This window comes from Arachis ipaensis, chromosome B9 (assembly GCF_059453495.1).
Source record: "Arachis ipaensis isolate K30076 ecotype BB chromosome B9, ASM5945349v1, whole genome shotgun sequence".
In the NCBI taxonomy this organism is placed as follows: Eukaryota; Viridiplantae; Streptophyta; class Magnoliopsida; order Fabales; family Fabaceae; genus Arachis; species Arachis ipaensis.
In genome coordinates, this window is record NC_142444.1 from 34,384,692 (window position 1) to 34,408,062 (window position 23,371).

At 39.6% G+C, this 23,371-nt stretch overlaps 1 non-coding gene across 1 annotated transcript; it reads left to right on the top strand.

Annotated features, from left to right (window-relative positions):
* Nucleotides 1–10,036: 10,036 nt before the first annotated feature.
* On the top strand, nt 10,037–10,140 carry LOC148544255 (small nucleolar RNA R71). Its single transcript, XR_015901892.1, has one exon. It is a non-coding gene; the product is annotated as a small nucleolar RNA R71 (small nucleolar RNA).
* The last annotated feature ends 13,231 nt before the right edge of the window (nt 10,141–23,371 follow it).

A 23,371-nucleotide genomic window follows, 5' to 3' on the forward strand; every position in this document is an offset into this window, starting at 1 on the left:
CCGTCATAAAGAGTCATGTCGGAGGCTTTAAAATCCTTCGGGACTTTTAGCCTTCATGATTTCTTTTTTGAACGGATCTTGGTCCTTGTGGGAGTTATCTTCATGACTGGAACGAGTAGTTTTTGTTTCGAGATCAGCTTGGAGCTTGAGGAGCTTGTCCTCCATTTCTCGATGCCGTCTTGTTTCTCTCCAAAGGTCTCGCTCGGCCTCCTACTGCCGGTCGGCTTCTTGTTCCAGCTGTTTAAGGCAATGCTGTTGTTCTTAGATAGCTTCCAAGATTTTCGTGTTTGGGGGTTGTTTATCCCCTTGTTTTGAGGTGCATCTTTTAGTGTGGCTTCTATGTTCTTATGTGGCATTTTGTCCTCCAAGACAGAGTTGTGATCATTTTCTAGGTTATCCTCCATGATAATGGGATGACTTCCAGGTTCCCCGGCAACGGCGCCAATGTTCCGAGGGTTACCTGAAACTGAAGATCGATCTCGAACGAGATCTGTTGTGGTGGCTGGAGCTGCCGTATCCGACTTGTTGAGTCTTGGGATGTTGCTAATCCTTGATCACCGGAGGGGGGTGGTACCTGCAAGAGACTCCGATGCTTAAGTTAGCATGGGCTTTGAGCAGGTATTTTGTGTAGAATCAGAGTATGAGTTATACTTGGGTGCTCCAGTAAATTTATAGTAGTGGGGAGTGATCTTCCTTGAGATAAGTTTGTTATCTTATCTTATCTTTTTATGGAGGCGATCTTTATCTTTTAGTCCACCGCCTTTTGGTGAGCGGGGATCCTTTGCTTTGGGCCTTATAGCGATTTGGCCGAGCTCTTTGTGAAGAGGTCGGTAATGGACTAACCTTTCAAGAGGTCGGTAATGGATCAACCTTTCAAGAGGTCGGTAATGGACCAACCTTTCAAGAGGTCGGTCGTTCTGATCTTCGTCCAACCCAGATCGCATAACTCGACCCAGGGTATGAACAAGTATGTACCCAATTCCCAAATATAGAAATACAAAATAAAAACACCCCTTTCTCTCAACCAATGCCCCAAGTTTTCCCACATTTGAATGACACCCACACTAGCCTAAGCTAATCAAAGATCCAAATTAAGGACATTTATTGTTTTTCGCTTCAAGGCTTGTAATGTGCTAAAATTAAGAACAAAGTGGATTAATCGTAGGCTCAAAGTTGGCTAACAAAGGTTGATAAAAGGTAGGCTATTTGGGTAAGTGAGCTAAATGAAACAATGGCCTCAATCATATAAATGCATGAATACACAAAATAATGGACTTAAAGAATCAAACAAATCAAAGATTACAATCATAGAAAGAGAATAATGCACACAAGAAGGAGGATAAGTGGTTATAAGATGTAACCACGCAATTGGCTCAAGTATCGCTTGCTTGTGTTCTTGGCTCTAAAACCATGTTCCAAAATAAATTTTTTCAAGCAAGTTCAACAATTTTTTTTTCAAATTGGTAGGGTGCACTAAAAACAGTTTCTTGGAAAGGAAATCATTACCCTAACCAAGTAGATCTAACAAGAAAGAAGTCGTAAAATATGTATAAATTCTAACTAACATGCAACCTATCATGCAATGCAATAACTAATCTAACAAAGACAAAAATTGAAAAATTGGTGTTGAAAAAGGAAATTGTTACCCATGGAGATCGGTCGGACGACCTCTCCACACTTAAAGATTGCATCGTCCTCGATGCTTGCAAAGAGGAGTAAGGTGGACGGGTTGCTACAATTGATGAGTGTCTTCAAAGGGTTGTGCGGTGATGCCTCTAACTCTTATGAAGAGGCTACAACTGAACGAGGTGAGATCCACTGATGTAATCATACAACTGGCTGACAAAACTCAGAAGCAAGCTGAAGGGGTAGTTGAAAATGTGCTGGTGAAAGTAGGAGATTATTATTTCCCCACAGACTTTGTCATTGTGGACATGGAGGAAAGCTATTTACACCCTATCATTCTGGGCAGACCATTTCTAGCCACTACTAGAGCGCTCATAGATGTAGAACAAGGAGAACTAATTCTGAGAATACATGATGAACAGCTCATTTTCAAAGTCTTCAAACCTGCATCTGAGCCTGAACCAGAATCTGAAAAGCCTAAAGATGATAGTAGCCATCCGTGTTTGGAGGAAAGTAATCCAGCAGCTGAGACTCTAAAACAGTCATTGGAAGGCAAACAAGAGTTGCAAGAGTTAGAGCCACAAGAATCAGTGGAAACAGATCAGAAGGATCCTCCTGACATAAAGGTCAATGAAGAAATCCTCAAGAGAAAGGGAAGAGTGATAGGGAGATTGCCAAGAGGATGGAGAAACAAGAAAATTCCCACTGAAGGTTTTTCTCCGGGAGATAAAGTGGTCTCAAGTCATTATCTGCCAATCCCACCTGGCCTCAAGACCATTCCTTCCCAGCTCCCTCATGTGTTCACAATCAAGAAAGTTCTTTCTATGGAACATTTAGAGGTCATGAATGAATCAAGAGGGGACGTTTTCATAGTGAGAGGAGAGGACGTCAAGCACTACAATCCACCCTAGCAAGGGACAACCGTCAAGCTAGTGACGTTAAAGAAGCGCTTCATGGGAGGCAACCCATGTTTTTAGTATCCTTAATCTTTAGTGCTTTGCTTTACATCTAATAAAGAATGGTTTCTTATGCATGAACTTGAATCCTCAGGACAACTATTGATTAAGTGCACTAAACCGTGCATGTAAATTACAATTGGTCTCTAAGTTGGTGTGCCTGATGGCACTCCCAAATCTTACTCAAATTGAATTCCATCTTTCATTCAAGGTGCACAACCAAACATTAAGTTTGGTGTTCTTTTTGAACACAGTTTATGAAAAGCAAGAAGTTCCTCTGGATTTCAAAATTCATGACAAGTATACCATTCACATGTTTTAATGCTTTAGTTTCAATTACTTAGGGTAGTCACTTTGTTTAGAATCAAAGAGCCAAGGTGACTATGATTTATTAGAAATATGCACACTCATTAAGGACAACCAATATGGATTTCATGTCATCAGGAGACTTAACCAAAAACTAAGTTTGGTGTCCAAATAATAAGTGTGCATACATGTAGAAGTCACGGCTATAAGCTCATAAAGACAAGCATTGATTTACATGTGCAAATACTATTCATAATTCACATGGACCGAAAAATGATAGCAAATTTGTTTGTTTGTGCAGGTACAAAAGAAAAGACAAAAATGGAGGAAAAAGACAAAGGGAGGTACGTGCTTGGTCAAAAAGAAAATTCATAAATCTTTGAAACTAACACATGGGAAAAGGAAGTTCTGCAAGAAAAGAAAGCTACATGTACAACCTAATGCATCCAGAATACTTCCAAGAAAATGAAAAACCAATCGTCCTTATCTACAATTCATATATTTACCATCAAGCCACCCTTCACAAACCACCCTAGCCGTTCATTTTTCACTCATGGGCACTATAAAGAACCACTTGGGGAACGAGTCCCACACCACCAATCATCCTTCATACACTTTTTCCTTCATCATAGCATAACCATCTCTTGCCGAAAACAATCTCACCACACCTCCAACAACACTTCTTGCTTCACCTTGTCAACTTTAGTTGTCACTTACCAAAATGGCAGCTTCATCTAGCCACAAAAGAAGAAAAGACAAGCAGCCAATGGAGGAAAACAGGGGATTCGATGCATGGAGATACAGATCAGTGTTCCATGAGATTCAAGCTGAATGGATGAGACCTAAAACGGTACTAGCTGAGGTCCCCTTTGAACTTGAAAAGGATGAGTTCCCAGGTGTTTGGGAAAAGATCAAAAAGAGGAAGTGGGAGCTCCTAACTAAGCCAATCACTAGAATCAACATCAACTTGGTGAAGGAGTTTTATGCAAATGCAGTAAGGGAGGATCAAACCAAGAACCCCACATACAAAAGCTATGTGAGAGGGGTGGAAGTTGACTTCAGTCCCAAAGCAATCATGAAAACTCTTGGCCTGAAAAACATACATTTCAGCCAAGCAAGTTATGAAGAAAGGATGAGAGGAGAACCTGACTATACAACTATTGCTGAAGACCTTTGTGCCATCAGAGCTGAATGGGTGAGAAAAACAAGAGGGGCTCCAAGAGTCTTGAGAAGAGGAGACCTAACACCTGAAGCTAAAGGGTGGTATGCAATAGTTAGGAGATCCATCCTACCCACTGCAAACTCTTCAGAAATAGTCCCTAAAAGAGCCATCTTGCTACATTGCATTATGGTTGGAGGAGAGATCAAAGTTCATAAACTCATTGCTGAACAGATACAAGAGTTTAGTGAGAAAAGTGACCCTGAATCCTGGCTTCATTTCCCTAGCACCATCATTAGACTATGCATCGATGCCCAAGTACCACTTGAGGATGAAAGACCTAATTGGCTATATCCTGGGCTGGCCATAACTGCACACAGAATGACTCTTGGCCCAACTCCTCCAAGACATACAAGAAGAAGAAATGAAGAAGGGCAACAAGTGGAAGCCGAGCAAGAAGCAGAACAAGAAAGACAGGAAGGAGAAGACAGAGAAGAAGAGCAAGAAGAGCAAGCAACTCCTGAAAGAAGACAACGAATTCCCAGAGACCCCATGGATATGAGCAGAATGCAGGAAATCATGGAAGGAATGTCTCAACAATACATGAGGTCTCAGGAAAGACAAGAAGACTTTCATCTAAAAATGATGGATATGCAAAGGAACTTTGAATCAAGATTCTTTGATCTGCAAAGGGAACAAAATCTACACTTACAGGAATCCTTCAGCCACATATGCCAACACCAAGATGCCAATGTCTTGGCAATCAAGGAAGCCACTACTTTACAGAATGCAAGATACTCAGTCCAAGCTGACTACAACATCAGTTCGCAAATCAAGCTTAACTACATAGGGGAACATCTACACAAGATGGACCCAGCATTCCCAGCTTATGATGAGTATTTCAAAGGGAGGAAAGAAGGAGAAATAAACAAGGCAATGATCCTTGAAAAAGGAGTGGAAGAAACGATGAAAAAGGCTGGATTCTGGAAAAAGCTCATAAGAAAAGACAAAGGAAGCACAAGTGGTCAAAAAGAGGCAGGAAGCAAGAAGAAGCAGGATCCCAAGAATTAAGAAGAACCAAGCAATAAACAAGAGGTGGTCTCGTTCCTTAATAATCAAATGATAATTGGTGAATTGTCTTTATGAACGTGTTTTCATCATAAGTCATTTAAGTGTTAGGTGGAGTCTTTTTTTTTTTATGAGTCGTTTTTTTTAGTATGTGTGTTTGTTAAGTGCTTTGAATAAAGTGAATGCCTAGATGTTTGGATATAACTTCACCTTCTTAAACAAGTGCGTGCCATGCCTGTTCTGTTTCCAAAAAAATAAAAGAAAAGTTTGAACAAAAGTAACTTGGCTAAATTAGTGACAAATCAAGTAGAATTAAGTGGTGGTATGCATGCTTGATTGTTTAGTCAGATCACTAAAATTAGAGTGTAGAATTATCATTTTTATGTAGAAAGTAAAAATTGTCTATGGATCTTGATGAAAAAAATGTCTTTGGCCATGAAAAAGAAAGAAAAAGGAAAAGAAAAAGCCACGGAAAAAGGCAACCAAAAAGCAAAAAAAATTGAGAAAATAAGCTAGGCACCAATGGTTTGAACTTCTGAGACAAATGCCTGTGGTGTTTATGTATTAAGGATATGCTTGGATGACTAGGTTCTGAAGAGTGTTTCAACACTTGGTAACTTGGGTTAACTAACCCGGGATTATCAACCAAAAGTCCATTATCAAGAGCAACCTCAATACAAAACATTTAGTCACACAAAGAGGTGCTGGGCACCAATGTCTCAAGAAGGAATGTGAACTAAAATGCCTAAAGTGGATATGTGTAGTGCACTGATAAGAAAAAGAAAATGCCAAAGGCTTGTGCAACACATGACACTAAGCAAACAAGGAGCAAAAGAAGCTCTAAGAAAAGGAAAAGAAAAACAAAAGAAAAGTGCCAAAGACATAAGAATAACAGGAGGCCATAGCAATTTTTGATGGATGCAATGAAAAAGTGGTAATCCTACCTGATAAGTATGAAAAAGTGATGCTGCGACTTTCTGCATAGAACCCTTCTGATGAACTTCAAATGCTTGCTAATATAGCCAATGTAATTACTTTCTGTTCATACTTTCTTCTCAAATAACTCAGGACTTGCTTAGGGACAAGCAAGTATTAAGTTTGGTGTTGTGATGCCAAGGCATCATAGGCTAGTTTCACTAGCATTTTTCTGTTAGTTTTAGTTGTTTTATGCATTTTCTTGAGCTTAAAGTAACCAAAAATGGTTAAATGAAGAACAAAGTAATGAACCATCCAAACAATATGATTTTGATGCAAATTCCATGAGTTTTAGTTATATTACTTAAATGCTATGAATGAAAGATTTCTCATGAAATTTTGCAAGACTTTGATGCAATTGTTTGGATGATTTCAGGGAAGAAGAGGCTAAGCAAGGAAGCAACAAAATCAATAAAGGAAGCTTGAATATCACATGTGGAGTTTAAGTTCCAGTTTAAGCCTAAACTGGAGCTTAAACGCCAAAATCATGAAGGATAAGAAATGCTGGGATTGAAGTTTAACCTCCAGTTTGACCTCAAACTGAAGGTTAAACGCCAGAATGAAAAGCCTCACTTAAGGAGCATTCCACGTTTAACCTCCAGTTTGACCTCAAACTGGAGGTTAAACGCCAGAATGAGTATGCCACCCAGGGAGGAGTTCCACGTTTAACCTCCAGTTTGACCTCAAACTGGAGGTTAAACGCCAGAACCAGGAAGAGTACCAGGGGCCATTCCACGTTTAAGCTCCAGTTTGACTCAAACTGGAGCTTAAACGTGTTCGATAGTTTTTTCACTCCAGGTTTGCTCTCTCCATCTCCACGTTTAACCTCCAGTTTGACCCCAAACTGGAGGTTAAACGTGTTCGACACCTCCAGGGCCACCATTCCAAGCTTCCACGTTTAACCTCCAGTTTGACCTCAAACTGGAGGTTAAACGTGTTCGACCTCCAGTATGCCTCCACCCTTTTCCACGTTTAACCTCCAGTTTGACCTCAAACTGGAGGTTAAACGTGTTCGACCTCCAGGGCTGCCCTTCCTATCTCCACGTTTAAGCTTCAGTTTAACCTTAAACTGAAGCTTAAACGTGTTCGACTACATGACTCTCCAGGGCTACCTACTTCCATTTCCACGTTTAAGCTTCAGTTTAACCTTAACTGAAGCTTAAACGTGCTTCTACAAATGGCCTCACTGGAAGTGTCTGGCGTTTAAGTTGCAGTTTAAGCTTAAACTACAACTTAAACGCCACTCTTGAAAAGGGTTTCTGGGCCAAAAATATTGTGATTTAAGTTAGTCTTTGAGCACAATTATTAACTTAAACTTACTTTGGTATGAAACCCAATTGAATATCATGGTTTATGGGATTGGGCCTGAAGGATTGATGAGTTTGAAATCTCAATTTATTGAGTCATGTGTCATTATTTGATTATCACTAAGTTGGCTCAATAAATGTTACAGGATCTGGATCAACAACCTCATCAAGATTATGGATCATAAACCCAAGGCAAAAGGAAAGCAAGGAGAGGCCTCAAAGCCCAAGAAGCACAACTGAAGCTCAATATAGAAAGTATATAAATAGGATAGAAGTTAAGTTAGAGAGAACTTTTACTTTCACTTTTAGCCAGTTTTCTTTTTCTTTGTAATTGAATTCAGAGCTATGATTCACTAAACCCCCTTTCATTGGGTTAGGGAGCTCTATTGTAATTCAATGAATCAATAATAGTTTATCTTCTTCTTCAATCTTTTCTCTTGAATTTTGTTAGAAAGCTTCTCGATCTAACTCCATTGAGTAGTTGTCTTGGGAAAGAGACTACTCATACTTGGAATCTTTCGGAGCCTTGGGAAAGGAATGGAGGATTCATGCTAGAGAAGCTTTCTCACAGTGGATTGGATTGGGGTTTGGATGGATATTGTGACATGTAATCCTACCAAATTGTGGTTCATGAAATTGTGTGGTATAATCAGTGATCAAGCATCATCTCTTCTTATGAACATTTAAACCAAGGGATTGGGAATTTGTTTGTTTTTAGAGAGCATTGGTGAGCCAAGGAATTGGGATCCAATCATATAAGATTGCCAAGCAAAATTCAATGAATGCATTGGTTGAGGAAGAGATTTACATGTTTTGATTCGGAGATTTCAATATCTCCTAAACCCAATGAATTCCCCATTTCTGAATTCCACTTTCTCTTTACATTCTGCAATTCAATTCTTGCAATCATCCCCATTCCCTTTTAATTTCAGCAATTTACATTCTGCTCTTTAATTCATGCAATTTAAGATTCAGCCATTTAATTTTCTTGTCATTTACTTTTCCCGCCAATTTTACATTCCGCAATTCTCATCTCAAATCTTGATTCCGCTCAACTAGAACACACTTCTAATCCGAATTGCTCACTCAACCAATCCTTGTGGGATTCGACCTCACTCTATTGTGAGTTTTTACTTGACAACGATAACCGGTGCACTTGCCGGAAGGAATTTTGCCGATCGTGCAATTTCCTAAATCGTAGCATAACACGTTTATGCGCATCAAGTTTATGTGGCGCCGTTGCCGGGGATCGAACCCGGGTCACCCGCGTGACAGGCGGGAATACTCACCACTATATGCTAGCTCCTAGATCACAGAATCCTCTGTCAATTTTTGTTTCCCCTATGATGCAAGGGATATGAAAACTTCCTGGGTCCGTTTTCTTAGAGAGTGTGTCCTTCTTGATGAGAGCACTGCATTCTTTGTTCATTGTTACCGTTTGTCCTCCCTTCAAAACTCTTTTCTTGCTTAACAATTCCTTTAAATACTTGATGTGTGTGGGCATTTGATGAAGAATCTCAAGAAAGGGAATATTGACATGCAGAGAATTAAATGTCTCTAGAAACCTTGAATAGGTTTTCCTTTTTTCACCTCCTCCTAACCTCTCGGGAAATGGTGCTTTTGGTTGGTATACTTCCATCATGCCTTTTTGCAGATCCTTGGCTTGCTCAGTTCCACTTTCCTGCTTAACTTCTTCCACATCTTCTTTCAAGATTTCTGGTTCCTGCTGTGAGGACCTGATTCCTTCTTCTTCTGAGACTTCCTTCAATATGGTGATGGCCTTGCACTCTTCCCATCTTACTCTCTTTTGTTCCCCCTTAGGATTCTTTTCTGTGTCACTAGGGAACACTACAGTTGATTTGGGTGCCTGTTGAGATAGCTCTCCTACTTGAGATTCCAACCTTTTGAGTTTTTCACCATGGTTTCTTAAGGTAGTTCTCACATCATCCCTGAAGCTCTTCAATTCAATTATGTCTTGGCTCATGGTTGCCATCATTCCTTCCATCCGGTTTAATTGATCTTGAAATTGTTGATTCGGATTAGGTTGGGTATGTTGATTATTTTGGCCATGATATGATGATTGGGGGTAAGTGTTTTGTGTGGCTTGGTATGATCTTTGGTTGGAGTTTTGGTATGTGGAATTGTTTTGTTGGTTGTGGTTGTAAGGTTTGTGGTTTTGTGGTTGGGTTTGTTGGTTTCCCCACCCAAAGTTTGGGTGGTTTCTCCAGCCTGGGTTGTAAGTGTTGGAGTGTGGATCATATGATTGCCTTTGTTGGTTTCCCACATAGTTAACCTCATCCCAATCACCTCCTTCAATGCCTACTTCCTCTTGATCTTGTGTGTGTATTGCAGCCACTTGCTTTGTTTCTAATTGCCTGGTAAGCTCTGCTAGTTGCTTGGCAAACACCTTGTTTTGGGCTAGAATTGTATCAACATGGTTCAGCTCCATGACTCCCTTAGTGTTGTGCCTTTCTGATGCATAATAGTATTCATTCTCAGCCACTGTCTCGATCACTTCAATGGCTTCTTCCACAGTCTTTTTCTTGTTCAATGAACCTCCTGATGAATGGTCTACAGCCTTCCTTGATTCATAAGAGAGCCCATCATAGAAGATGTGCAATTGCACCCAATCATGGAACATGTTTGGTGGGCATTTCCTTGTCAAGTCCTTGAATCTCTCCCATGCCTCGTAGAGAGTTTCACCATCTTGTTGTCTAAAAGTCTGGACCTCAGATCGAAGCCTATTGACCTTTTGTGGAGGGTAGAAACGTGCCAGAAACTTGCCTTCCACCTCATCCCATGTGGTTAGACTCCCTCTTGGGAATGATTCCAGCCACTTAGCTGCCTTGTCCCTAAGTGAAAATGGGAACAAGAGCAGTTTATAGGCATCTTCCTGGACTCCATTGGACTTCACAGTGTCACAAATTCTCAGGAATTTTGTGATATGTTGGTTTGGGTCTTCATTAGCACTTCCTCCAAAGGAACAATGATTTTCCACCAATGATATTAGCTGTGGCTTGAGCTCAAAATTGTTGGCCTGAATGGGTGGTTTCTGGATGCTACTACCACAATTCCCAGAGGTTGGGTTTATGTATGAACTAAGAACCCTCCTCTCAGGAATGGCATTGTTTCCATCAGCTCTCTCATGGTTGTGAACTTCTCTATCCATGTTGAGATCTAGAGCTTCCTCAAAATTGTCCTCAGATTCTCCTTCAGATTCCTCTTCTCCCACTACTCTCTTCCCTCTTGCTTCCCTTCTAAGTCTATGAAGGGTCCTTTCCGGTTCGGTATATAGAGGAGTTGATGTCTCTCCTCTCCTACCTGTCATACAAGAACACAGCTCAAACACAAACAGGTAAAATACTCTTGGTTAATGGAAGAGTATGGTTAGATCAATTGAGGAATTAAATCAAACAGTTAGTGAGTCAGTGAGTTAGTTGCATGAATTTAAAGGCATAAAGAAGGAAAGCATGTAACCAAGTGCAGAAATTAAAATTCAACAAGTATCTAGAACAGAATTAATCAAAGCAAGAGAAAATTGCTCAATCTAGTTAGCTTCCAATTTGAGAATTGTCAATCGAAAACCAATCCCCGGCAACGGCGCCATAAACTTGATGCGCATAAACGTGTTATGCTACGATTTAGGAAATTGCACGATCGGCAAAATTCCTTCCGGCAAGTGCACCGGTTATCGTTGTCAAGTAAAAACTCACAATAGAGTGAGGTCGAATCCCACAAGGATTGGTTGAGTGAGCAATTCGGATTAGAAGTGTGTTCTAGTTGAGCGGAATCAAGATTTGAGATGAGAATTGCGGAATGTAAAATTGGCGGGAAAAGTAAATGACAAGAAAATTAAATGGCTGAATCTTAAATTGCATGAATTAAAGAGCAGAATGTAAATTGCTGAAATTAAAAGGGAATGGGGATGATTGCAAGAATTGAATTGCAGAATGTAAAGAGAAAGTGGAATTCAGAAATGGGGAATTCATTGGGTTTAGGAGATATTGAAATCTCCGAATCAAAACATGTAAATCTCTTCCTCAACCAATGCATTCATTGAATTTTGCTTGGCAATCTTATATGATTGGATCCCAATTCCTTGGCTCACCAATGCTCTCTAAAAACAAACAAATTCCCAATCCCTTGGTTTAAATGTTCATAAGAAGAGATGATGCTTGATCACTGATTATACCACACAATTTCATGAACCACAATTTGGTAGGATTACATGTCACAATATCCATCCAAACCCCAATCCAATCCACTGTGAGAAAGCTTCTCTAGCATGAATCCTCCATTCCTTTCCCAAGGCTCCGAAAGATTCCAAGTATGAGTAGTCTCTTTCCCAAGACAACTACTCAATGGAGTTAGATCGAGAAGCTTTCTAACAAAATTCAAGAGAAAAGATTGAAGAAGAAGATAAACTATTATTGATTCATTGAATTACAATAGAGCTCCCTAACCCAATGAAAGGGGGTTTAGTGAATCATAGCTCTGAATTCAATTACAAAGAAAAAGAAAACTGGCTAAAAGTGAAAGTAAAAGTTCTCTCTAACTTAACTTCTATCCTATTTATACACTTTCTATATTGAGCTTCAGTTGTGCTTCTTGGGCTTTGAGGCCTCTCCTTGCTTTCCTTTTGCCTTGGGTTTATGATCCATAATCTTGATGAGGTTGTTGATCCAGATCCTGTAACATTTATTGAGCCAACTTAGTGATAATCAAATAATGACACATGACTCAATAAATTGAGATTTCAAACTCATCAATCCTTCAGGCCCAATCCCATAAACCATGATATTCAATTGGGTTTCATACCAAAGTAAGTTTAAGTTAATAATTGTGCTCAAAGACTAACTTAAATCACAATATTTTTGGCCCAGAAACCCTTTTCAAGAGTGGCGTTTAAGTTGTAGTTTAAGCTTAAACTGCAACTTAAACGCCAGACACTTCCAGTGAGGCCATTTGTAGAAGCACGTTTAAGCTTCAGTTAAGGTTAAACTGAAGCTTAAACGTGGAAATGGAAGTAGGTAGCCCTGGAGAGTCATGTAGTCGAACACGTTTAAGCTTCAGTTTAAGGTTAAACTGAAGCTTAAACGTGGAGATAGGAAGGGCAGCCCTGGAGGTCGAACACGTTTAACCTCTAGTTTGAGGTCAAACTGGAGGTTAAACGTGGAAAAGGGTGGAGGCATACTGGAGGTCGAACACGTTTAACCTCCAGTTTGAGGTCAAACTGGAGGTTAAACGTGGAAGCTTGGAATGGTGGCCCTGGAGGTGTCGAACACGTTTAACCTCCAGTTTGGGGTCAAACTGGAGGTTAAACGTGGAGATGGAGAGAGCAACCCTGGAGTGAAAAAACTATCGAACACGTTTAAGCTCCAGTTTGAGTCAAACTGGAGCTTAAACGTGGAATGGCCCCTGGTACTCTTCCTGGTTCTGGCGTTTAACCTCCAGTTTGAGGTCAAACTGGAGGTTAAACGTGGAACTCCTCCCTGGGTGGCATACTCATTCTGGCGTTTAACCTCCAGTTTGAGGTCAAACTGGAGGTTAAACGTGGAATGCTCCTTAAGTGAGGCTTTTCATTCTGGCGTTTAACCTTCAGTTTGAGGTCAAACTGGAGGTTAAACTTCAATCCCAGCATTTCTTATCCTTCATGATTTTGGCGTTTAAGCTCCAGTTTAGGCTTAAACTGGAACTTAAACTCCACATGTGATATTCAAGCTTCCTTTATTGATTTTGTTGCTTCCTTGCTTAGCCTCTTCTTCCCTGAAATCATCCAAACAATTGCATCAAAGTCTTGCAAAATTTCATGAGAAATCTTTCATTCATAGCATTTAAGTAATATAACTAAAACTCATGGAATTTGCATCAAAATCATATTGTTTGGATGGTTCATTACTTTGTTCTTCATTTAACCATTTTTGGTTACTTTAAGCTCAAGAAAATGCATAAAACAACTAAAACTAACAGAAAAATGCTAGTGAAACTAGCCTATGATGCCTTGGCATCATGCGGGTAGACTTGTTTGTTGCCCCATTTAGAAGCTTTCCTTTTCTTCTTTTTGGTGGCCAACCTAAAAGGAAAGAAAAAGAAAGAAAATTAAGCCTACAACAAAGATATCAAAGCAATAGAACATAGGTGGGGGCTAATGCCAAATAAGAAGAAGGTCCTCAACTACGTGACAGCTGTAACATGTAGACAAGAGAGCAATATAAGCTAAGGCATATCAATAATACTTGATGCATGAGTAAAGTCAAAGCATGAAGAGCATATTGAGCATCAAGTTCAAATAAGAAAAAGTGGGTCATGAAAGAAAATATGCGGTTATATCAATGCTCAAAGAATACAAGAGCTATAAAAGATTAAGCATTGATTTAAAAATTTCATCACCCATCTATATCCAACAAGTCACGAAGCACCAACACTAACTAAGAAAATCTTAACAATTGAGTATGAGACTACAACACCATTATTAAAATAAGAAATATAGAAAAGAAAATAAGGACAAGCTATAAAAGCAAAATTAAAATGCAATGAAGCAAGGTATGCAAATGCAACATATAAAAGAAAATGAAAATAAAAAGCGAGATTTTGAAAGGGGAAGAAGAAAGTAAGAAGGGAAGAGAAGAGAATAAGAAAGGCATAAAGGGAGAAGGGGAGAAGAAAGAAGAAAGAGAGGAGAGAGGAGAGAAAATAGAGGAGAAAGAGGGCACGAGGCGACGCGTAAGCGTCGCCCACGCGTGTGCGTGAAAGGCAAGCAGGACAACCGATGCGTAAGCGTCGTCGACGCTCACACGTAGGGTGTGCAAAATGGACAATCGACGCGTACGCGTCAGAGACGCGTACCCGTGGGGCAGTTGTGCCTCAGGCACAGTGTTCGTGCGAAGTTCGTGCAACTCTCGGGTTAGATGTATGGGATCTGAGTTAACGCATCGATGCGTACGCATGCTATACGCGCACGCGTGCTGTCCTTTGTGTGCATCGACGCGTACGCGTAATGTACGCGTACGCGTGAAGTGAAACTTGCGCTAGAAGCACAGTACTCACGCCAAACTTGCGCAACTCTCTGGAATGATGTATGGGGCATTAGCCACGCATCGACGTGTACGTGTAATGTGCGCATACACGTCCCTGCCCCCCTTTTTGTTTTTTGGCATAACAAACAAAACATGCACTTCAAGCAAAATGCAATTCAAGGACAAAAGTGCAATTTAAACAAACTAACATTAAAAGCATTGAAACAAGAATATTCAAAGAAGAGAACTACCTACAATGGCAACTCAAATCACTCATTGATTATATGTACAAGAGAATGGAAAGAGTTTACCATGGTGGGGTGTCTCCCACCTAGCACTTTTATTTAAAGTCCTTAAGTTGACATTTGGTGGAGTCCTTGCTAGGGTGGCTTAACCTTGAGCTCTTCCTTGAATCCCCACCAATGTTTGCACTTCCAATGGCTTCCGGGATCCCAAACTAAGCGCGTCAAGCTACCAAGAGATCTTAAGCAAATACTGACGAACGGATTTTTGCTAGTAAAGAATTCACAATAAATTCCCGTTTCAAGTATAGTTTCTAAACCAACAAAGAATCCATTCGTACAAATAAATTTGGTTGTCACAAGTAACAAACCCCTAAAAATTAATAACCGAAGTATTTAAACCTTGGGTCGTCTCTCAAGGAATTGCAGGGAGGTGTAGTTATTATTGGTTATGGAAAATTATCTTTTTGGGTTTTTGAATAAGAGAACAAGAAAAAGTAAATGGTAATGAAAATCAAATGATAAAGAGGTCTTGGCAAGGTTTGGTGGTCAAGGATCTCTATCCTTATCACTAACCACAACATGAGAATTAGCAAGGATCAGTCCCATTAAATCATCCTCTAACTAGTAGTAAAGGAAAGTTAAATGAGCTATATCAATCCAAGTCCATAAGTCCTAGCTCTCCACCAATTCAATTAGTGAGAACTAGAGTTAATGGCTCCAATCATCAATTACTCGGACATTAGTAACTCAAGAGTTCCTAAGTTACCATCCCAAGCCAAGAACATAAAATCCTACTCTAACATCCTTCCAAGCATTTTATCAAACACTTGGTAGGCACAAAATATAAGAATAGAAAAGTAATAATAGAATATAAGATCTAAAACCAATAATTGCAAGATCAATGATAACAAATAAAGGAAGAAGCAATAAACCTGAAATACCTCAAATTGCATTAATTATAAAATCAAATCTAACATGAAGAGTTCATAAATTCAATTGGGAAGATAAATAAACTAGAATGCTAAGACAATTAAAAGTAGAAGAGAAACTAAATTAAAGGAACATTGAACCTGGAGTTGAGAAGAAATAAATCTAAAACTAAGAGAAATCCTAAAACCTAGAGAGAGGCTCTCCTCTCTCTATAGAAACTACATCTAAAACCTAAATTGTGAATGATGAGAAGTGCATGAATCTCCCCTAGTCTCTGCTTGTCCCCTGGCTTTAATCCGTGTTTCTGGACCGAAAACTCGGTCCAAACTCAGCCCAAAATTGCCCCCAGCGTTTTCTGCGATTTCTGCACGTGGCGCATGTCACGTGTACGCGTCAGGTACGCGGACGCGTCGCTATGAATTTCTCCAAATCACGCGCACGCGTCAGCCATGCGTGCGCGTCGATGCTCGCTGGTCATCTCCTTAGTTTCTTGTGTTCCTTCCATTTTTACAAGCTTCCTCTTCATCCTTCAAGCCATTCCTGTCCTATAAAGTCTGAAAACACTGAACACACAGATCACGGCATTGAATGGTATAAGAGAAATAAAAAAAATACGCAATTTAAAGGCTTAGGAAGAAAGTTTTCGATCATAGAACAAAATTGGGAAGGAATTGTAAAATCATACAAATTGTATGAATAAGTGTGCAAAGACTTGATGAAAACCACTCAATTGAGCACAAGATAAACCATAAAATAGTGGTTTATCAAATACTAAGGCCCCAAAGTTGATGATTATCTATGTATACTCTGGGGTCCCATACTTTGTTTGCCAACCCCATTTCTTCTTGATCTTCATGCTTCCAATAGGGTGACAAACTTATTGAATTCTCCTTGTAACTCCTACTCATCATCCTAATTCCATTGACTTGAGTTCCACTCCACCTTTGCATCCCAAAGTTTGAGTTTCTACCCACTATGTACCTTGATTCTTGTTGCCAACCAACATCCAATTTTTTCTACTTTCTAACCCACAAATAATTCTAAGTTGACCATCCGCTTCTAACAATGCATATTTATATGGGCCAAGGAAATTAAAGGATGAGATGATTGCCTACTCAATTTGTATTGGATGGTGACTTAGCAAGGAAGATATCCAATGGTCTTGACATTGTAGGCTCCACTTCCTTTGGATCCTCCTTGATGATTTCCATCTTTTGACAACTTCCTTTAATTTTCTCTTGTTTTCTAACTTCTTCTAACTCTTCTTCATTGATCAGAACATGCATTGGAGGTTGTGCACATGCCTTCTCAACATCGGTTTCACATCTCATGGAAGAAGCTTCAACAAGATCACCATTGTCACTTGGTGTGGAGTTGTCTTCAATGATGGAGTTTTCTTCTTGTTTAACCTCCCCAAGGTCTTCTTCTACTCCTTCTTCTTCAACAATCTCCATCTCTTCCACTTGTTGCAAAACACGCTCCATTTTCTTGTTCTCAAGTTGAGAATCCAAAATCTCCTTCATGCTCCTCTCCTCAGTTGATTTCTCACATTCATCATGTGGTTGAAGAGGAGATGCACTAAAGCTTGGAGGTTGGAAGGTGTTTTGGTTGTTGGTAGAAGGTGGAAGTATACGGGACATAAGTTCTTGGATGGTAGAGGTGAAATTAGTGAGTGCGGTTTGGAGCTCTTCTTGCTCTTGAGGAATGATACCAGGTGTATCATCCATGGGAACTGGGTTTGAAGGGTAAAGATGTTGGAGTGGTGGTGATTCAATGGGTGCTTGTTCATAATTATCACAAGGGTATGCATAGGGGGAATATGGATTAGGATTGTGTGGAGGCAATTGGTGGAAATAGGATGTGGATTGAGAACATGGTGGTTGGAATGATGGTGTTTGAGGACTATGTTGAGAGTATGGTGTATGGAATGATGGTGGTTTAGTGGAATAATCATGATAAGAACCATCATATCCATTGGAATGATATGCATTATAGGAGGGATTACCATCATAGTAGCTTGAATGAGGAGGTCGCCATGATGGTTGCTCATATGGATATGGCTCCCTTCTCAATAATTCATCTCTCCCATAATGTGAGTGACGGGCGAAAAATTGCCGATTAAGAATTTATAATAAGAACAGCGTTGCAAGTACAGTTCTTAACCGACGAAAATTCCGCTTATCAATTTAGAAAGAGTTGTCACAATTTAAGAATAAAATACTGGGAGTAGAATTCCCAGGTCGTCTCCAATGAGTTGACAAAAGAGTGCTATTTTATTGGTCAGGAATTTTTCGAAAAATTGTAAGAGTTGGAAAACAGAAAATTAAATAATTATAAATTAAAGCAATGAAAATTAACGAGAGAATTTATATAATCAAAATAAAAAGCCTTGAATGGGAGAAGATTAATTGAAAGTTCTATCCTTGTTGGATTTTCTTAAGTGTAATAGTAAGAGGTTGTTGTTTTTACTTAGCTAACCCTTACCAAATAAAGGAAAGTCAAGTAATTGAGCTAACTCTGGTTCACAAGTCCTAATCTTCTCCTATGGAAGGATTAGCGTTAGTGACTAGAGAGTTAGCCAACAACTTCCAATTAAAATTGACACTTGAGTATTCCAACTCAAGGGTCTCCTTTTAATCAACTCCCAAGTCAAGTTAGGAGTCTACTCCATTGACATGAATACAACTTTCACAGGCATATAAAGGGAATAAAAAGAAGACATAATAATTTAAATAATAACTGGAAATTAATTAAAGGTAAAAATAATTCTTTGCATTAATAAATTCCAAAATCAAAGATATCTATATGTAACATCTGAACAGGGTAAATGGGTGATTAAAAGAGTAAGGAAATAAGGAAACAAACTAGAATGATAAAACTTCAACAGAGGTAGTAACTCTTCTCAATATCCAAATCGAAAGCTTAAAACTAGAAATCTATGAATGTGAAGAACCCTAGAGGAAGGAGTGGAATTCTCTCTCTAAGATTCAACTAAAAGCTAAAAACTGTGTAAAAGTGAATGTGTGTTGAGTCTCTGCTTGTCCCCTGGCTCTTGTCTGTGTTTCTGGGCCGAAAATTGGATCCAAACGCAGCCCAAAATCGCCCCAAGCGTCTTCTGCGATTTCTGCACATGGCGCATCTCACGCGTACGCGTCAATTACGCGTACGCGTCGATGGTCATCTTCGCGTGTCACACGTATGCGTCAGCTACGCGCACGCGTCGCTGTGTAATCTCGCTTATCATGCGTACGCGTCAGGTACGTGCACGCATCGATCCTCGCTGGTTATCTCCTTTATCTCTTGTGCTCCTTCCATTTTTGCAAGCTTCCTTTCCATCCTCTAATCCATTCCTGCCATATACAGCCTGAAAACACTTAACGCATGGATCACGGCATGGAATGGAAAAAAAGGGAAATTAAAATGCACAATTTAAAGGTTTAGAAACAAGTTTTCAACCATAGAACAAAATTGGGAAGGAATTGTAAACTCATGCAAATTGTATGAATAAGTGTGCAAAGACTTGATAAAAACCACTCAATTGAGCACGAGATAAACCATAAAATAGTGGTTTATCAATCTCCCCACACTTAAACATTAGCATGTCCTCATGCTAAGCTCAAGGAGATAGAAAGAATGAATGGAGGAAAGTAAGACTCATGTAATGCAACCTATGTATGTGAATGCAACTATATGCTAGGATGTTTCTATCTGCTTGGTTAAAAGTAAACAAGTTCTCCAAGATAGACATAAATCAGATTTCACTAATTCAAATCACACAATAAAAGACAAGTAAACTTGTAAGAAGATAGCTCATGAAAGCAGGAAACACAGAATCAAGCATTGAACCCTCACTGGTAGTGTATATGTACTCTAATCGCTCAAGTGTCTAGGGTTAATCCACTCTACTCTTCTCTAGTCATGCTTTCTAAAACTTTGTTCTTTATCTAACTAATCAGCAAATATTTAGTGTAAAAATACAAACATCATGAGGTCTTTTCAAGGTTGTAATGGGACCAAGGTGAGGGTGAGGATATATGTATGGCTAAGTGAGCTATAATATGAATCTTTGACTAACCTAAGCTATCACCTAACATACACACTCTCTATATAATTCTAAAATCATGCCTAGCTACCCATAATCTCACTTTTTGTGTATTTCACATACTCATGTATCAAATTTTCTTTAATTTCACCACATATGCATTGATCTTTTATTAAACTTAGCATTGGGGTAATTTTATCCCCTATTTATTTATTTATTTATTTATTATTATTATTATTTTATTTTATTTTATTTTTTTGATGAACATGAAAGCAAACATAACATATCAATGCACATGGGTTTTCTTTTTTTTTTTCTTTTTTTTTGGTCTCACATGAGTATGCACCCAAATTTTCAATATCTTATCAATTAAAACTCAACACTTCCTCATCAACCCAAGTTTCCACAATTCCCCACACTTAATTGACACACAATCTCTATTTTAAGCTAACCAAAGATTCAAATCCGGTAATTAATTATTTTTCCGCTTAAGGCTCAAGGTGGTAAAATAGAACAAATGGGGATTAAAAGGCTCAAGGTGGCAAACAAGAGTAATTGAAGTGGTAGGCTATTTGGGATAAGTGAGCTAATAACAAATGATGGCCTCAATCATATGTATGCATGCAAATACACTAAACAATGGACATGTAGAATGGAACAAACTATAAATTGCAATCATAGAGAAGAAAACACACAAGAATAAAATATTATGGTTAAATAATGTAACCATATAATTAAGCTCAAAATCTCACAGGTTGTGTGTTCTTTAGCTATAAACCATGTTCCTAATTACAATCTTCAAACAAGTTTAACACAAATTTTCAATTTGAATTAGTGAAATATTATAAAAAGGGTCTTGAAAAGAATTTCATTACTTTAACCAAGCAAAACATTCATGCAAACAACTATTATCATGCAATCTATCCTTCCTAACAAAAGAAAAAGTCAAATGTTGGTGTTAAGAGAGAGAGATTACCTCCGGAAATCAAGGACTGACCTCCCCATACTTAAGGCTTGGCACAGTCCTCCGTGCCATCAGTAAGGAGCAAGTTAGGGCTAGAAGCATCGCCTCCGCTGTCTAGTTCGCCATGGCTCCTGGCGCTACTGGATGAAGGGGAGTCCGGGGTGTCCTTCTGTTCGGAGGTGGGTGAGTACCAACTATGAGTTCCTTCAGATAGTTGTATCGGCACTTGTTGCAGCACTCCAATTGCTCCATCTGCCGGTCTTGCCGATCGAACCTCTCAAGGATCTGAAGGGACATCTGATGGGTGGATGGTACTTGTGGTGTGGATGATGGTGGAGTAGAAGAAGGACGAGTATCCAAAGATGGGCTTGCAGGCCGGCTCGCACAGGGAACTGGTGGCCTGATGTACTTCCCATTCGGGACATACTGGTCGGCCCTAGGGATCATGACCTTTGTGTCTCCTGCCCGATAGGACACACCTGCTACAGAGACTAAATCTGAAACTAAGGCGGGAAAAGGCAAGTTACCCGCAATCTGTACATGTCCCATTGCTTGCCGGATGTGTCGGGGCGGGTTGAGGGGTTGCTCTGTCAGGATGCACCAGATGAGAACAGCCATGTCCGCTGTGAAGGTGGACTCGTGAGTCCTCGGAAAGATATAGTGGGACATAATCTGTGCCCACACGTGAGCCTCCAAGGTAAGTGATTGGGCTGAGATGCTCTTGGATTTTGACCGATGTTGTCCATAGATCCAAGTGCTACCAGGTTTGGCTATAACTCCAAGGACGCTATCCCAGTCGAACTGATACATCTGGCATTTAAGAGAGGCTTCTTGATATGCATCTAACGAGCGAGATTTTTTCCAGTAAAGAATGTCATAAAAACAGTCGCGTTGTAGATATAGTTTCTAAAGCAACAAAAATCCCTTCCGTGCAAATATTTTGGTTGTCACAAGTAACAAACCCCTTAAAATTGATAACCGAGTATTTAAACCTCGGGTCGTCTTCTCAAGGAACTGCAGGGAATTATGTTCTTATTATTGGTTATGGAGGTTGTAAATTCGGGGTTTTAAGAATGAGGAACAAATATGACAAATGATTTAAATAGCAATTAAAATAAATAAATATTGTAAAGCAAACTTTTGGCAAGGTATGAGAAATTAGAGGTCCTATCCTAGCTATCCTTAGCAATGATGATGATGGTTGAATCCTAATTCCACTCTGTTAACCTTTACTAAGATAAAGGAAGATCAAGGGATTAATTGGTTTGATCTTCGAATCCTATTTATTTCCTAAGAAAAGATTGGGATTATGGAAGTTCAATTCAATTAACATAGATAACAATTATCAATTATGCTGTTGAATTGGATAACTCCTGAGTTACTGATTTCTTAACCAAGACCAAAAGGAGAAAAATAAATCTATTTGGAATAAAAATGTCTTCAGAGTGAAAGTAACAATAGCATGAATAAGAGTAATCAATATTAAACTGAAATACCTCAATAACATTAATAAAAGAGTAATCTGTAACATGAAAGGATTCCTAAAGTAGCTTGCAAAAGTAAATAAAAGGAATATTGAACCTGATCAAAAGAGATAATCCTGAAAGTGAATAAAAATCCTAAATCTAAACCCTAATCCTAAAGAGAGAGAGAATCTCTCTCTAAAACTAAATCTAATTCATGGAAAGTAAAAATTGGCGAGCTCTCTCTGAATAGATGCATTCCCTCACTTCATAACCTCTGGTCTATGCCTTCTGGACTTGGATTTGGGCCAAAAAGGGCTTCAGAATTCGTTGGGAGCATTTTCTGCAATTTCTGGTGCATGGCCTCTGTCACGCGTCCGCGTGGGTCACGCGGTCGCGTCGTTCGGAGCTTTTCCTTGTCACGCGGCCATGTCAGTCATGCGACCGCGTCATATTCGTTCTGCTTAAGGCGCGCGGTCGCGTCAGTCATGCGGCTGCGTCGCTGTTGATTCGCGCTTGGCACGTGATCGCGTCGTCCATGCGATCGCGTGGATGCCAGTTTCTTCAAGGACTCCGTCTTGTGCTTTTCTTCCATTTTTGTATGTTTCCTTTCCATCCTTTGAGTCATTCCTGCCTTAGAAGATCTGAAAACTACTCAACACACTAATCCCAGCATCAAATGGAATTAAAGGTGATTAAAATAATTAATTTAAAAGCATAGGAAACATGTTTTTCACATACATCACATAATAAGGAAGGAGAAGTAAAACCATGCAATTAATATGAATAAGTGGGTGAAGGATTGAATAAACCACTCAAACTAAGCACAAAATATATCATAAAATATGGGTTTATCAGCATCCAATCCCTCTGGGCTAGGTGGAAGATCCAGTGCTCGCTGTATGGCACGCTCAGAAATAGGGACTTGTTGCTGACGAACATAGACTATCTGCAGGGTGGGCGAGTAGAAGTTGGAGTAAAATTCAATAACCCATGATAAGTTTGCCTCCCGTGGCTGCCTCCTCAAGAATTCCCACTGTCTCCTCTCAATTCGGGGCTCCACAAAATCAACAAAGTGTGTTGGGACAATGAGTAGATGCTCATTGTTGTAGTTCCTGTCAGCTAGGATGGGGAACATCTGTTCGCAATAGCGGTTAGTGAACCGTGTGGAGTCCCGTGCGGGAAGGCCTTTCTCTGCTTCATCAACCTTAATGATCCTCTTCACCCGCTTTGTTGGCAGCTTGACGTTGTAGATGGTGGCGCCTTAGCCGGTGTTCTCTTGGTTTCTCTCTTTGCCGGTGTCTTGTCAGTGGC